This window comes from Podarcis raffonei, chromosome 2 (genome assembly GCF_027172205.1).
Source record: "Podarcis raffonei isolate rPodRaf1 chromosome 2, rPodRaf1.pri, whole genome shotgun sequence".
Lineage (NCBI taxonomy): Eukaryota > Metazoa > Chordata > Lepidosauria > Squamata > Lacertidae > Podarcis > Podarcis raffonei.
In genome coordinates this window covers 4,350,881-4,366,000 of record NC_070603.1, presented here as the reverse complement: position 1 = coordinate 4,366,000, position 15,120 = coordinate 4,350,881, and the positions used below count along the sequence as shown (strand labels likewise).

General features: G+C 46.0%; 1 long non-coding RNA gene across 8 annotated transcripts; it reads right to left on the bottom strand.

Annotated features, from left to right (window-relative positions):
- Positions 1-2,133: 2,133 nt before the first annotated feature.
- On the bottom strand, positions 2,134-12,009 carry LOC128404736 (uncharacterized). Of its 8 annotated transcripts, none has more exons than XR_008328166.1 (6): positions 11,863-12,009; positions 9,534-9,664; positions 5,226-5,343; positions 4,210-4,489; positions 3,978-4,097; positions 2,134-3,831 (listed from the first exon to the last, which is right to left on the bottom strand). It is a non-coding gene; the product is annotated as an uncharacterized LOC128404736 (long non-coding RNA). The 8 variants fall into 8 exon arrangements; XR_008328168.1 differs by lacking the exon at positions 11,863-12,009 and adding an exon at positions 11,557-11,602; XR_008328167.1 differs by lacking the exon at positions 11,863-12,009 and adding an exon at positions 11,011-11,097.
- Positions 12,010-15,120: the final 3,111 nt, after the last annotated feature.

Sequence of the window (15,120 nt, the reverse complement as noted above, 5' to 3'; positions counted from 1 at the left end):
ACACCAGCGGGGAGAGCACAGGTCCTCCGCTACCCACGCCTTCCCTGCGCAGAAGACTTCCGCGCAGGGAGAGTAGGAGGAGACTGGGCGTCAAACAACTTTTATGTTGGAAAAGGTTTAAGAAACGCCCACTGACGGATTCTGCCAGTGACTGAACAGCCACGGAGTGGATGGCTGTCCAGCGAGAAATGGTTTAACCAGCCAACCTAGCCCAGGGCGGCGGCTATTTACGCACAAGCAACCCCTAAAGCCCTTAGAGTTCACTTCAGTTATGTACAGGGAACTTATGGTCTTTTAGATGCTGCTTGACTACAACTCCCATCCTCCCTGACCTTTGGCCATGACCCAAGACCCTTGGCCATGTCAGCTGAGGCTGATGGGAGTCTGATAACATTAAGAGGGCCTTGTGCTCCTCATGCTAGATGCCACCCCCACCCAAATTTATTTGATTTTCAATTATATGAAGAGTACAAGAAAAATAAAATAAAGAATTATAAAGAATTATAAAACAGAAGCAACCAAAACAGGAAAAGTTAAAAGTCACAGTATCATCTTGCAGAAGCAATTATTTTATATAGTACAATAACTGATGTACAAACTTGCCCAATAAACAGAGAAGGAGAATACAATGCTACCTCCAGCATGTTTGTTTATCTGGCTAGTTTTATTTGCGAAATAGGCAGTGCAATCCTATCCATGCAGTTGTAAGCGCAACTGCATTCATTGGGACTTATTCCAGGATTAACAGTGGGGTTGGGAATATATAGTTCACCAGATATTCTTGAATTCTAATTCCCATCAACCCCAATTAGAATGGTTAGGGATAATGGAAACAGTAGTTTCTTCCCTTCTTTACAGCTAACTACTAATACCATTCTCAACATTTTGTAGGGGGGCAGGGCCGGCTCCGGGGGGACTTGGGCTTGGCTCTCTCTGCCCCTTGGTCCCCCATAGTGGCACTGGCACTTCTTCCCTCGTCCCCGCTCCTCTCCAGAACTCACTGTGACCCGGGTGGCCCTGGTGCCCCAGGAGGGCGGCTGTCTCACAGGAAGGGCAGATCAAGCTGCAAGGTGACATTCACGACAGCATGCCATGTTCACTGAAAAGCTGTTTCTCAGAGCATGCTGCAGTTGGGCCATTGTCCTCCTTCAGAAGCCCCAAAGAAGAGACACGCTCACTGGGAAATGGTGAGGTTGGTTCCAGGGTCGTCTTTATCAGATGCGGCGCCAGGGTGCAAATATCCACTCAGTGGATATTTTGGGGGGTGGCATAGTGGGGGGTGGCAGCAAAGCTGTGCACTGCCAGCCATGGGGGGGTGCGCGCAACTCTCCCCCATGTCGCTGCAGGAGAGCAATCCCCTCAGAGGCTTGGGAGGGAAGCTGCGTGCCCACCAGCCATATAGTTGGCGGGGCGCAGCTTCCATCCGAAGCCTCTGCAGGGATTGTTCTCCTCCCGCAGAGGCTTGGAAGGCAAGCTGCATGCCCGCCAGCCATATGGTTGACGGGGCACAGCTGATGGGTGTGCAGGGAAAGGGGAGGCTGCCGGCAAAGCTGTGCAGCTCCCCCACTTGCTGGGGAGCCCCTGAGAGGCCGGCGCCCTGGTGCAACGCACCACTAAGCCGTATGGGAAACACAGCTCTGGTTGGTTCTGTGGTTGAGCTTTGCCCAGCATTGGTAGAGAGTGAGGGAAAACTCCTGTGTTCAGTTTCTGTGGTTCATGGTTGTGCTTGCGTCCCCCGATATTTGAGGAACCAAGCGACAGAAGGAGAGTGACACTGAGAAGGACACTGAGATCCAGCACTGTGGGCCTTCTGGCGGTTCCCTCATTGCGAGAAGTGAAGTTACAGGGAACCAGACAGAGGGCCTTCTCGGTAGTGGAGCCCACCCTGTGGAACGCCCTCCCTTCAGATGTGAAGGAAATAAGCAGCTATCCTATCTTTAAAAGACATCTGAAGGCAGCCCTGTTTAGGGAAGTTTTTAATATTTAATGCTGTACTGTTTTTAACACTTGATTGGGAGCCGCCCAGAGTGGCTGGAGAAACTCAGCCAGATGGGCAGGGTATAAATAATATTATTATTATTATTATTATTATTATTATTATTATTATTATTATTATTAGAGTAGTGCTGGAAAACGGCAGCATGAGGGCAGATCTGCCAAAAGATGGCCTCAAGCCTGCATAGCATCCAGCAATGGGGAAAGTTAGTCACCAACACAAATGACAATTGAACCAAATATGAACACAGCACTGTGAATAACCCACAAAAGTTACAAGCCTGCAAAAAGTCTTACTAGCCTGTCAGGGGCTGGCAGTGGAAAGGTGGAGAGCAGTGTTTCTATGCTGGTTGGAAAGGAGGGAGCATCCTTCCTCTTGCAGCCCACTTGAGAAGGGGCAGGTGCTCCGTCCCTTTCCATCAGTCTGCTTTCTGTATGTCAATCAGACTGCCTACCACCAAGGTACAGCCCTTCCGCAAGTTCCAAGGAGTTCCATGGCTCCTCACCCCGAAACTTTACTATGAAGGAGAACATGAGAGGAAATTGGTTTACCTAAATTATCATCCCTACTGCCATTCTTTGGCTCTGGCTAATTGTTTCTGTTGGAAGAGATAGCAGGGATGTCTCTCATCCTAGCAGGGATGACTTTGTTTTTTTGTTTTTATTTTATTGATTTAAAATACTATCATACAAATACATTACAAATAATTACAACAGAATTTCACACAAAAATGAAAAAGGAGTAACAAGAATATAAATAAAAAACAAAGAAGAATTAACATTAAAATAAAAGAATATCGGTTGTATTATCATATCTTGACCAATAAAGTTTTGTTCTTCTAGAACAAAAACTTCCAATCATTCTCGTTGTACTTTTTCTAGTATCTTAATTTTATCACAGTTTATTTTATAGCTTTTTCTGCATATTTTTCTAATATATTTTTCCAATTATTTATTATACACAAGTATCATTCAATTCTGCCAGGATAATTTCATTTTTACAGTGTGATCTTATATACTCCTTGAATAATATCCATTCTCTCTATACTTTTTGATTTAGGGCTCCCCTAACTTTTCTAGTCAGCTTTGCTAAGTGAAAATACTCTACCATGCGTGTTTGCCAGTCTATTATTGTTGGTATTGTTTCACATTTCCAACTTCTGGCTACGAGTATTCTTGCAGCTGTAATTGAGTACATAAACAGTGGTCTTTTGTTTTGCTTTATTTCTGTTGGTAATATTCCTAGAAGGAAAATCTCCGGTCTTTTCTTTAAGTTTAAATAGTTTTTTTAATTCATCATAAATGTTATTCCAAAACTCGCTTATCACCATACAAGTCCACCACATATGGTAATATGATCCTATCTCCTTTTTGCAACGCCAACATATTGGTGAGCTTCCTTTATACATTTTGGTGAGTTTAGCTGGGGTATGATGCCATCGGTAGAGCACCTTCATGGTATTTTCCCTCAAATTATAACACGATGTAAATTTGATATCTTGCTGCCATAACCTTTCCCACTGTTCCATATTGATGTTATAACCAAAGTCCTGTGCCCATAGCAGGGATGACTGTGACTAGGTGACCTGTTTGTCTTCTCGGTCTGCTGCACAGATGATGGAGAACTTCAAAGCCCCTGCTCTCCCTCCAGGTCTTCAACTATTATATCATCTCAATGGCAAAGAAGAGAAGGCAAGCAAGTATAACTGATTTCTAGGGAGTTTCCTATTTACTCTGAACATATCCTTGGAAACAGACATTACCTTCATGTTTTCCTTGGCATTTCTTCCTCCTGCCATCTTCTTCCAGACCAGGATGGCAGGAGGTCTGCAGAGCCTACAGGGAAACAAAGAGCCACATGGGATATTTTTATTTTTCTGAACCTGAAATTGGCCTCAGACAGTTAAAGAGAGACCTTTCCTAAAAAACTTTAGGGACTAACATTACTCTGGAAGCAATATCTATATGCTGAAGGGTCTTACCTTCTGTGTCCTCTCAAAGAGGGGTCCAGTGGGGGAGGGGGAGGCGGTGGGCGAGGGGGAGGTCTCTGGGAGAGGAATTTTTTTTATTCTTTTTTCCCAAGTGGGAAAGGACTTCTCAGTCTGGAAAGCCTAGAAAAGAAAAACGGGGCTCACAGCAATCTCTAATACCTCGATGCTCAAGATGAATTCTCTATCATCACAGAATTCAGATACTGAGAGATATCCTACTTACATGTCTTCTCCTTTCTCTCTCTCTCTCGGAATGATCCAAGCATAGGAGATCCCCAGGCCTTCTAGAGCTCTGGCGACCAATGAGCTAGCAGAGGGAGATGTCACAATGAACCTCGCGACCCAGCAACCCTGGGCCCTGAGAAAACTAGCAACCACAAACCCTGCTCCTCTTAAGTGACATGACTAAGTTTTCTCATGTCTTTTTCCCCATGTTCTCCAGGAGAGGTGAGACCTTATTCCTTCTCCCCAAGTGGGACAAAACTTTGCTCAACCTCGAAAGCCTAGGAAAGAAAGAGAAAAATGTGAGAAATGGGGCCCACAGATAGTATTCTCCTGATCTGCGTTCCTAAACTGGTTTTGGCATTCACGCATCTAAGCTCAAGAGGAATTCACTATCATCACAGAATGCAGATGCTGAGAGAAATCCTACTTACATGTCTATCTCCTTTCTCTCACACAGATGAAATGATATCCATGCGCTGCTCTGGTTTCGCCAGAAGCAGCTTGGTCATGCTGGCCACATGACCTGGAAAAAAACTGTCTACGGACAAACGTCAGCTCCCTTGGCCAGTAAATCAAGATGAGCGCTGCAACCCCAGAGTCGTCCACGACTGGACTTGACTGTCAGGGGTCCTTTACCTTTAGGCCTTTTAGCACTCTGGTGACCAATGAGCCAGCAGAGGGGAGGTGTCACAATGAACCTCACGACCCAACAACCCTGGGCCCTGAGAAAACCAGCAGCCGCAAGCACTGCTCCTCTTAAGTGACGCTGCTAAGTTTTCTCCATGTTCCACTTTTTATAATATGCGAAATGTGCCTATTCCTTTGTATTCCAGCTGCAGTTGTTTCTGCATCTACTGAGCACTAGCTATCTCCTATATCTGTCTCATGCCCTCCAACATTTCTCCCATGAAAATAGGAATGTCCTATTCTATTATTATGATGATGATTCTGACTGGGCTGCCCCAGCCATTCTGGGCAGTTTCCAACTTATACAAAAACATCATTAAACATTACCAAAAAACCCCCTTCCCTTCAGATGTCTTCTAAAGGTTGTATAGTTACTTATTTCCTTGGCTTGGGGATCACGTAACTCCATATGCTCCAACATTTCTCCAACGAAAATAGGAATATCCTAAGGAAAAGTGGGTTATTCCGGGGTCAATCAGAAACTGGGATGGCTTCTGTAAATCTGGGACTGTCCCTTGGAAATAGGGACACTTGGTGGGTCAGCTGAGATGCCCAGATGGGAGACCACCAGGGAACCCATGATATGGTGCTTAGAATTATACAGACAAAAAGAACTATGTAAATAAATACGTATACAGAACATGGTTTTGCAGGCCGCTTTTAAAGTGTGGGCAAAATATGTGCAGTGTTTGGCTCCTGCACTGCCCAATTTGACTCTCTTTGTGGGCCACCCCTTATTTCCAGAACCATTTCAATACAAGCAACATTGCCGGGGGGGTGGTGAGAAAGGAAGGGATTGCACAGAATTCAAGACTTGTTCAGGAGGTGTAAACTGCTGGCAGTGCAACAGCTGGAAGCTTAGCTGGAGGAGCTGGGACTTAAGACTTATCCACACTTCTGCTTGTGTTGTGCTTAGAAAGCATGGGCTGAGCGGTTTTCCCCTTGACCTGCTCCTTTTCCAGGTAAAACCCACACTTGAACAAATGGCAGTCCAAGGAAAACCCAGATGGCTGTTTGCTCTGACTGAGTGTTAAAGAGCAGTTTCCCCTAAGGGAAAGCAGCGGGACAAGAGGAAATGTGGATAAGCCCTCAATTGGCTTCAAAGTTGCAGGTGTCATCATATGCATTACTGTGAGGTTGCACTCAGGGAGCACCATGATCTCTTACTCTGTTCAGTACCAGATGAGTGAAGGGCCTAGCAGCAGATATATACAACATAATTCTGGACTATTAATTTAGAGATGGAGGTGGGCATAAGCAATTATGGGAAGTGAGGCTGTCACTGAAGGGGAATGGATGACAATGTGGTGTGCACCTCCTTCCAGAACTATCTCTGCTAGGATCAAAGAGTCAATGTTGAACATTATTCACATGTAGCACTGGAGCCTAGTGAAACTTACAGGTAGTTATATTAATCATTGTGTGTCATCTCTATGCTGGAGGGGGTGTCAAGCCACTCTGGTGGGAGTGTCCAAGGTTAGGGTAAGCTGTCTTTAAAATTATCTCTGAAGTGTTGCACCGTGGAGTCAGGGCTAGTCCTGTTTTCCCTCTTTAGCAGGTGCAATAATGATATCCCATATGATCTCCGAACATGTGGCCATGTGTATGGAAGTAGCACTTAACTGGGAAAGAACAGAAGACTGCTCTCTTGGTAGATGGTATGACAATATGGGGTATCTGGCTCTGACAAACTTACACAGCACTGTAGGGTGGCTTGAGATGAAACCACAAGAGGCATTATTCATTCTCATCTGGAAGAATTTGGATTTCCTGTGGCTCACAATTCTCCTTGCAGATCTGAAGGGATGTACACACTGGGCTTTTATCAGACTAAATTAGATTTGTGTTTTCCTGCATTACTGCCCATGACTTTTCTTGTGATGATCCTTTTGTGTGTTCTAACTAAGCTCAGTTTTGTATCTTGTAGCCGACAACCCTTGTTTGTTTATATTTGTTATGTGTTCTTCTGAATAAATATAACAGTACAGATGACATTTTATTGCTGAAGATACCAGAGGTGGGCGGGGAGGGGGGGCAATACGATTTTTGTAGAGCCCTCAGTGATGTAGGCATTCTTGTTTCTGAGGGTGCTGACAAGAATACTTTGGACAGAGTCTGGTTAACTAGGAACCCAGTGTGAGATGACTCACTGCATTTCCATAGGACTTTTAGGTTCAACATACACTCAGAACCTGCCGAACCATATAGCATTCACTGAGGGGGTTTTTGCAAGTCCCTTATTGCTCCAGAAGAAAGTCCAGGACTCTTCTCATCATAAGGTACCCACACTTAGCAAGTCTTATGTTTGCCCTTTTGTTTGTTAGGACCCTATTTGAGGTGGGGTGGGGGAAAGACCAATCCTTTTAAAAATGATTAATATGAGTGATGCTTTCTTATTGTTCAATGCGTCCTTTCACTTTTGGTATGGCTGGGCCACTAATAATCAATATCATCTTGGTCCTTTGGATGGTCAGGTCACACACAGGCAAGGTGGAGGCTGTGAACTTGCTTTGCTCACCCTGAGTGTGAGATATGGGCCAAAAGACAGGAGGGAGGGCTTTCTCCCATGTGTACCTCACCATGCCCCTAAATGCTCCTATCCTTCACAAGCAGAATCTCAAGGGGTGTGCAGCAGCATCTGCTCAGTGGTGGCACCTGCTATTTTGAGCTTCATTCTTAGGGAACTTGGATTGGCCTCATACTTAGACATAGTTCAGTGCCACCAGGTTCTTTTTGCCCAGGCATTTTTTTCAGTCTTGGATGGATATAACTGCATTATTGCTCTGAGTAGTTTTCATTCCATTGACTTAACTACTGTGTAATTTGCCCTTTGAATGAGTTTGGTGTGGGGTTTTTCATACTGTTTGGTGGTTTTAGAAAAGTTTGGGCTCGAGCTATGGAAGGGCTATATATACACATATATAAATAGAGCCATTTTAAATTTGGCCACACACACAGTGAGAGAAATAAATGCTATATTTTTGGAGCTTGGTGCTTCAGGGCTGACTCTCTTTTGGATTTGATGCTGCTTTAGCACTAACCACTGCCTATGAAACAACAATCCTATCATGCACCTCCCTTCATTGCAGAGCTGATTTCTGCTGGAAACTGTTGAGGGGCTTGGCTCATAGCTGTCAAGTGTCCCTTATTTGAAGGGACAGTCCCTTATTCCAGCGCCATGTCTCGCTGCTGTCCCTTATTGATGGATGTCCCTTAAATGATGTCCCTTAAATTTCAAAGGAAGCAGCTCCTCTCCCTCCCTCCCTGCCGGCCAGGGAGGAGGGAGGCTCCAACTGTGTTGCTTGGCTGTGTTGCTCACCCAATAAGAAGTCTAAGAACGACTGGGGGGTGGAGCTTGCATGCCTTGTGTGTGGCTAGTTAATGCAAGCTGAGGGGTTTTTTGAATGCTGGACGCCATTTGTTGCACATGCTGCTGCAAACTTTGCAGTGCAAAGCCAGGCCGGGGAGCCATCTTAAGTTGAGGCTGCATAGGCCTTGTGGTGCATGTGATTCAGATTCTATTCAGTTGAACCTCTGGTTACAAAGTTGGTTGGACAGTGTTCTCAAAGCTACCAGCATGAGTTTGACCAGACTGCAGGAGGACAGGAAGACTGGAGTGCCTGGAACAGGTGAGGCTGCAGGTCCCTTATTTTGGCTGCTGGTCCCTTATTTTCAAATCTGTAAGTTGACAGCTATGGCTTGGCTATCAGTATGTTGTTCAGCTGTTTCCACCACCAATCAGCTGAACAATGGGGAGGGGGCTTGTGACTCACATGGAAAGTCTGCCTGCAGGTTAAGGGTAACTCAGATGTGGCCAATGAGTTTGCTGCAGCTTGATTTGTGTATTTGTAAACAAACTGATATTTCAAAAATGATGTTAGTCTTTGCCCTCCCAAGGAGAATGATAATGCAAAATGACCTGGAACATCCTGCTTTTTGGTGTTTGGAAAGTGTGAAATAATGCAATACAAATTAGCATTAGCAATGAAAGGTGCGTAATGTGTTGATATTGGCAGTGTATTGAAGGTCAAAACTTGTGTACTGGTGATGTGCCACGTTTTGGACTATGGCACTGTTTGGCACACTTTTTTATGCTTGAAGCTTGGAAGATCAAACTGCTTTGAAGCAGTTTTGATGGATATGCAACATGGTGCCTAGCAGGAAGCACACGTCTAAATAAATGTGGTCTAATACCTAAAAGCCCAATCTTCCTTGCGCATGCTGCAGTGTGACCAATAGATGGGTGGAGCTAGTTTCAGGGACTATGTGAATTGTCTGGGTGACACCCTTGACAAAGGAACCCTGGCTTGGTGTAGATTCCATGTAGACTCATCTCTTAACCACTGGGAGTGCCCATCCAAGTCCCTTCTCCCACCTCAACCCCAGCGTTCCTTTTCCTTCCAGCACTCACCATTGATAATGGCTGACTGACAGCACTTGGGTCGCTTAACTATAATCTCTCTTTTATCACTTGTGGCTTGAATTGAGAAAATGGGTGTATGTCTATTTTTACAATTCCACTACATGCATTACTTAGCTTACCAATGCCAGGATGCAATGCTACATTGTTAGTGGCTGCTGTTACACCTTTGCATAAGTTTAGACTTTTGCAGAACTTTCTGCTTTTCCTTTTACCTCACTCAGGTAACTTCGGATAACACTTCATGCATCTGACAAAGCAGACGCTTGTTCATAAAAGCTTCTGCCATAATAAATTCTCTGGTGTGGTAACATCTACAGCAGAAGGTGAGGCATTTGGGCATATTCTGAAACAAATTATTTCAACATAAATAAAGATATTTCTGAAGAGGCTTTGTGTTGAAAACCCTAAATATGCAGGCGGGGTGGGGAATGACCTAGTGTAACTCCGACCACATTTCCACCATTCTGCACACCTGTTCACCTTGAAATGAAAAGCGCCTTATGTATATCTATCCAACTAATGGGATATTCTCTCTGTGTGTAATGAGGACTTTCTCCCAAGTAATCATGCAGAGGATTTGCCAGCCTAAAGGGCAGCAGAATTAAAAGCATAGGAAGTAGGATGTAAAACCTTGTTTTGAGCAAGTCCAGTTATGAAGTAAACTGGCTTCCTCCTTCTCACCCCCATTAAGAAGGAATCAGGTAACAACTTGTTAAGTAAGTTGAAAACAAGGTTTACTTACTTCATAAACATACTTTGGTTCACAGCAATGGCTGTGTTAAACCATAGGTAAGTTGTTCCATGAGCTTTGCTAGCACTAGCTAAATACTCAAGATAACCTCACAACTAGTGGCAGCTGTAGTGCTAAGCTTTCGTGCAACACACTTGGGAAGCAGGCTAATTGACCTGCTCAAGGAAGGCAGTTACCACCATCCATGGGTGTGCGATACTATGTTCCAGGCCTAATTGGAGCAATATCAGCTGCCTGTAGGGAACCTTGGGTGCGGTGGAGATCATGGCTACCTGTGGGCTGCTCTACTGTATAAAAAGCATTTGCTCCAGCGCCTGCTTGCAGACAAGCCATTTCCTTGCTGTGGAGTCTGTCCCACAATGTGCTGGAAGCAGGGGCAAGAAGGGAGCCTTCAGACCTTTTGTTGTGAGTTTGCTTTTCCTTTAAATAAACTACTATGCCCTGATCAACCTGGTAGTGTGGACAGTTTTCTTTGGGAACCTGAGCATCCCGAACCCTGGGAGCCCTCCTCTTGCTCTGCGGGACAGAACAGTGGCATTACAGTGGTACCTCAGGTTAAGTACTTAATTTGTTCTGGAGATCCGTTCTTAACCTGAAACTGTTCTTCACCTGAAGCACCACTTTAGCTAATGGGGCCTCCTGCTGCTGCCACGCCGCTGGAGCACGATTTTTGTTCTCATCCTGAAGCAAAGTTCTTAACCCGAGGTCCTATTTCTGGGTTAGCGGAGGCTGTAACCTGAAGCGTATGTAACCCGAGGTACCACTGTAGTAAAAAACCATACAGGGTAGATTTTCTCAAAATCTGTACATAAAATTAATAGATATTAACATTTGTAAAAAGTAATAACTAGCCAACGGTACTATAGTGTAGTTAGTACTATATGCTCCTTGCTTTCCAGGGGAGGAAGGAAAATGACGCCGCGCAGAGCCCTCTCTACCTGCCTGTCAGCAATACAGCTCGGCGGACTTCATGCTTTCTCACGCTAACTGGCATTTGTTGGGTCTGGCTGCTCCCTCCCACATCGACAGCCTCCGCACCGGCCACTTTTCCGGGCCGCTATTCCTGCAGCCCCGCGGGGGACCCGGCAGCGCCCCTCCCTCTCCAAGGCCAGCCAAGCGGCCGAGGGTCTCGCGCGCGGGCGGGCGCGTCGCGGTTGCCAAGGCAACCGTGACCTAGGCGCGTCGGCGTCAGCGTCGTGACGCGCGCAGGGTTACGGCCTCACGTACCGAGGCGAGTGACGCAAGCGGCGGGCGCACGCACATGCACATACACACGCGCGCGCGCGGCCAGGGGGAGGGGCCGGCGCTTCTTTCCCTTTTTCTGTTTCTTTTTTTTTCTCCCCCCCCTTTCTCCTCCTCCTCCTCCTCTTCCTCCTTTTTTAAATATTGTTTTTGGAGAAAGGTGCTGTTGTTCCTCCCTCCCTCCCTCCCTCTTCTTCTTTTGCCCCTCTTTTCTCCCCTCTCCACACCGGCGGCGGCCTTACCTGTCCTCACGAGCCCCCTCGGCCAGGTACCACCACAGCCGCCGCGCCAGGCCCCCCCCCCCGCCCGCCTGCCTTGCTCGCTCGCTGGGCCTGCCGGGCCTTGACCCCCGCCTCTGGGCCAAGCTTTGGACGGGCCCGCCGGGCGGCTGAGGCCATTTCCCTCTTCCCTCCGACCCCCAGCGCCCCCCTCCATCCCAAGCCCCAGCCCCCCCCCGCAGTCTTTCCCTCCCCTGCACTTGTTGCTCCGAAGGGCCTCCTCCCGCTGCCTCTCCCCCCCCCACTCCACTTTCTCTTTGCCTCCGCTACCTCCGCTCCGTCTCTCACGTCAGAGGAAGCGGGGAGCACAGCCGGTCCTTGGGCTCCCGCCCCGAGGAGGAGGAGGAGAGGAGGAGGAAGGCAGGCGGCGACAACAGCAGCACCGCCCGGACACGGCAGCGAGGGGAGGGGGGCACAGGTTCCCCTCCTCTCCCCCCCCTTCTCCCCCAAGGTAAGCGCGATCTCGTCCAAAGTGGGGCTGGGATTGGAATGCCCCCATTTGTCTTTCCGCTTTTGGCATTGCGAGTTGTAGCTTCGGGGTTCGGGCGATTTTGGGGGTGGCAAAGGCGGGTGGAGGTGCTGCTGCTTTAGATGTTCCTTGTTTGTTTTGTTTAAAGCCCCTTCCACGGTTAGTGCTCTGCGTAGGGGAAGACTTCGTTGTCCCGGATGTAGGAGATACTGGAGGTTATATTTCCTGCTCCACCTGTGCAACAGGTCCGAATCCGAACAATGAATGGGGTTAAGAGTATTTGGAGTCTGTGTTGAAGCAGAGAATGATGGACAGTGGTGTATGCCGTCGGAAACTATTTTCTCCGGTTGGTCTCCCTCTTCGCTCCCGCCTCGTGTTCAGAGAACGCAGCTGTCGAGAGAATCTTAGCAGAGACTCTTGTGCCCTTCTTCAGTGTGGCGCTTCAGATCTTCATTTCTCGGTCAAGTGGGGCAGATCAAGCTGTGGCCATGGCAGTTGCAAGAGCTGAGGCATATTCCTTTATCCCAGCCATGCTCTGAGATTCTCACACTGGTAGATTTGGTGGTTTTACAGAGGCTCTGCTTTTTGCACATTTGCAGGCTGGATCACCTTATCTCTTGGTTGCCTGTGGCTCCTAAATATCCAGCAGCTGAGGTGTAAAAAGCATTTTCATCTGCTGCTAATGTTAGGAGATTTGGTAGCAGCATGATGTTGTAAAGTTCTGAGAAATATGGAGAATGCTAATGATACCAGCTGTGTGTTGGGTTCAATAAGAAAGGACAGGGAGATGTTCTCAGTGACAGCCTCTCAATTCTGGAACTCCTCCCACTGTGATTTTGCCAAAATCCAAGTCTGAGCAGCTTTTGGAAACAAGTCTACCTGTAAATGAGTTAAAGCATTGGTTTTCAACCGGTGTTCTATGGCACCCTGGGGTGACTTGAGGAACATTCAGGGGATTCTGGGGGGGGGGGGGAGGGGATCCTTTCATTAACTTGCAGCCCATATCTTTCTGCATTATCTTTCTCTCTGAGGAACATTCAGGGTAGCCAGCAGCTTTAACTTGCAGCCCATATCTTCCTGAAATAAAACAGCAACAAAAATGTGGTGAAACACTTTTGCAAGACTGTTTGTCTTCTTAAAATCTACCCCCCCCCCCGACCAAAAATCCTTCCCAGTTTCAGTAACAGTTTTACACAGAGGGCTTGAGAAATGCAAGAAAAGTTCCTGGTGTGTGATGCTATCTGGAAATGGGTTCATATCACTATCACTCCTTCGAGGGATTAACAGATAGTCCTTTACTTGGTCTTGTCAAGCTGTTGAGTACTCTCATGCAGTAGGTTCTCCCAGTTAAGTATGCATGATGTGCCTCTTTATTTATTTATTTTGCTTTGCAAGTTTAAGTAGTGGCCCCTGTTGTTTGGGTGTGATGTTCTACAACATGTCTCTTCTGCTACAACTTATTCAGCATCTTCTTAATTTTTTTGTTCTTGTGAAGTCACTCCAAGGACCATCTTCGTTCTTTAAGGAAGAGAGACTTTTGATCCACAGCAACAGAGGGGACCTGTTGTTGTTAGTGCTGAGGGCCTCATTCTGTCAGATGGTCAGGGACTGTCAGCAGGTGGACATAATGTCAAAGGTGGACTAGGCACCCCTCTTTGCTTGCTCTTCCTCTCTTTCTCCTGACTACTTTTCTGTCATCAACTTTTGTATATCCTACCTAGTAAAGGCCATGCCAAGTTACTGAACTGCAGTTCCAGCAAATCCAACTTAAACTAAGATAACTGCTAAGAATGCCCAGCAGCCTTTGCAAATTTAAGCTCATTGTAGAAACCTGACTCTCAGTTGATACTTTGCCACAGGTCCTTGCACTCAAATGGAGCCAGTGAATGCCACCTTGTAAATTCCATGCCACAGAGATTGCTTCCTTGAACCCTACTACAAAACTAGAAAGCTGATGCCCCATGTATGAGCTTGGAAGCTTGACCTTGAAGTACAGAGGTTAGAATGACTTTCTGGAGGAAGCTAGGCTACTCTAGTCTCCACACTCCATGTTTGAGCCTTCATGCTTGCTTGCCTCCCTCATCAGTCCCCTGGTTTCTCTCTCTCTTTGGTTGCCACTGCTTTTGTTCAGAGAGGGACTGGAAGGTAGAGCTCTCAAGGAGGCAGAAGGGTGAGGCCTATTATTATTCATTTCATTTCTATACCACTTTATATTTTTAAGGTGGGGGAATCCAAAGCAGTTTACAACCTAAACATCAAATAAAACAATCAAAATAAAACAATACTAAAGAAAGGGAAATATAAAGTATACATTTAAAGGAACATACCGTAATTTACAGGAAACTAAAATATTATCTTAAAGATTTCAAAATAAAATATTACCAAGGAGGTTAGCTACAGATCTCAGTTAATGCAGCAAACTTAACAAAAAAACAAAAAGAATTTCAAACATTTTAAAAGAAAACATTACTGAACAAAGTATTCTGATGCACCAATATCAGTGACCCCTCTGATGCTCCAGATAAGTAATATTGTGGTTCATTGGGGCTGTGGCAGCCTTATGTCAAGAGACAAGATGGCCTCTGTCAGTTTCCTTTAAAGATAGATAGCACCCATTCACCGGTCCTAGGTACTCCAAGTAAGCAACTTTTGCTGCAGTCGGTGGATTATGCAGCAACATTACTTTTTGGCAGAAACAATTGTGGTATATTTGAAATAAAGTGTTTATTTTCTCTGAAAAGGGAAACCTGTTCAGTTGCTCAACTTTTGTACGTAGAAGGTCTAATTTGTTATCTGGCTTTGATGTATACTCCTTGGGGAAGACCACTCCTGCTGTGAACCCAAAAGTACCTCCTTGGAAGTAAATTCTCTTAAAGGCAACAGTGCTTCTAAGTAAATGTACTTAAGGCTACAATTCTAGACACACTTATTCTCTAATAAGTACAATTGAATTCAGTGGGATATGTTGAATAAATGTGCCCGAGTTTGTGCTGCATGTCAGAATCTGGTCTGCTAGCCTTGGAAAACTTTAGGCTTCCATCCATATTGTTTCCTTGCCT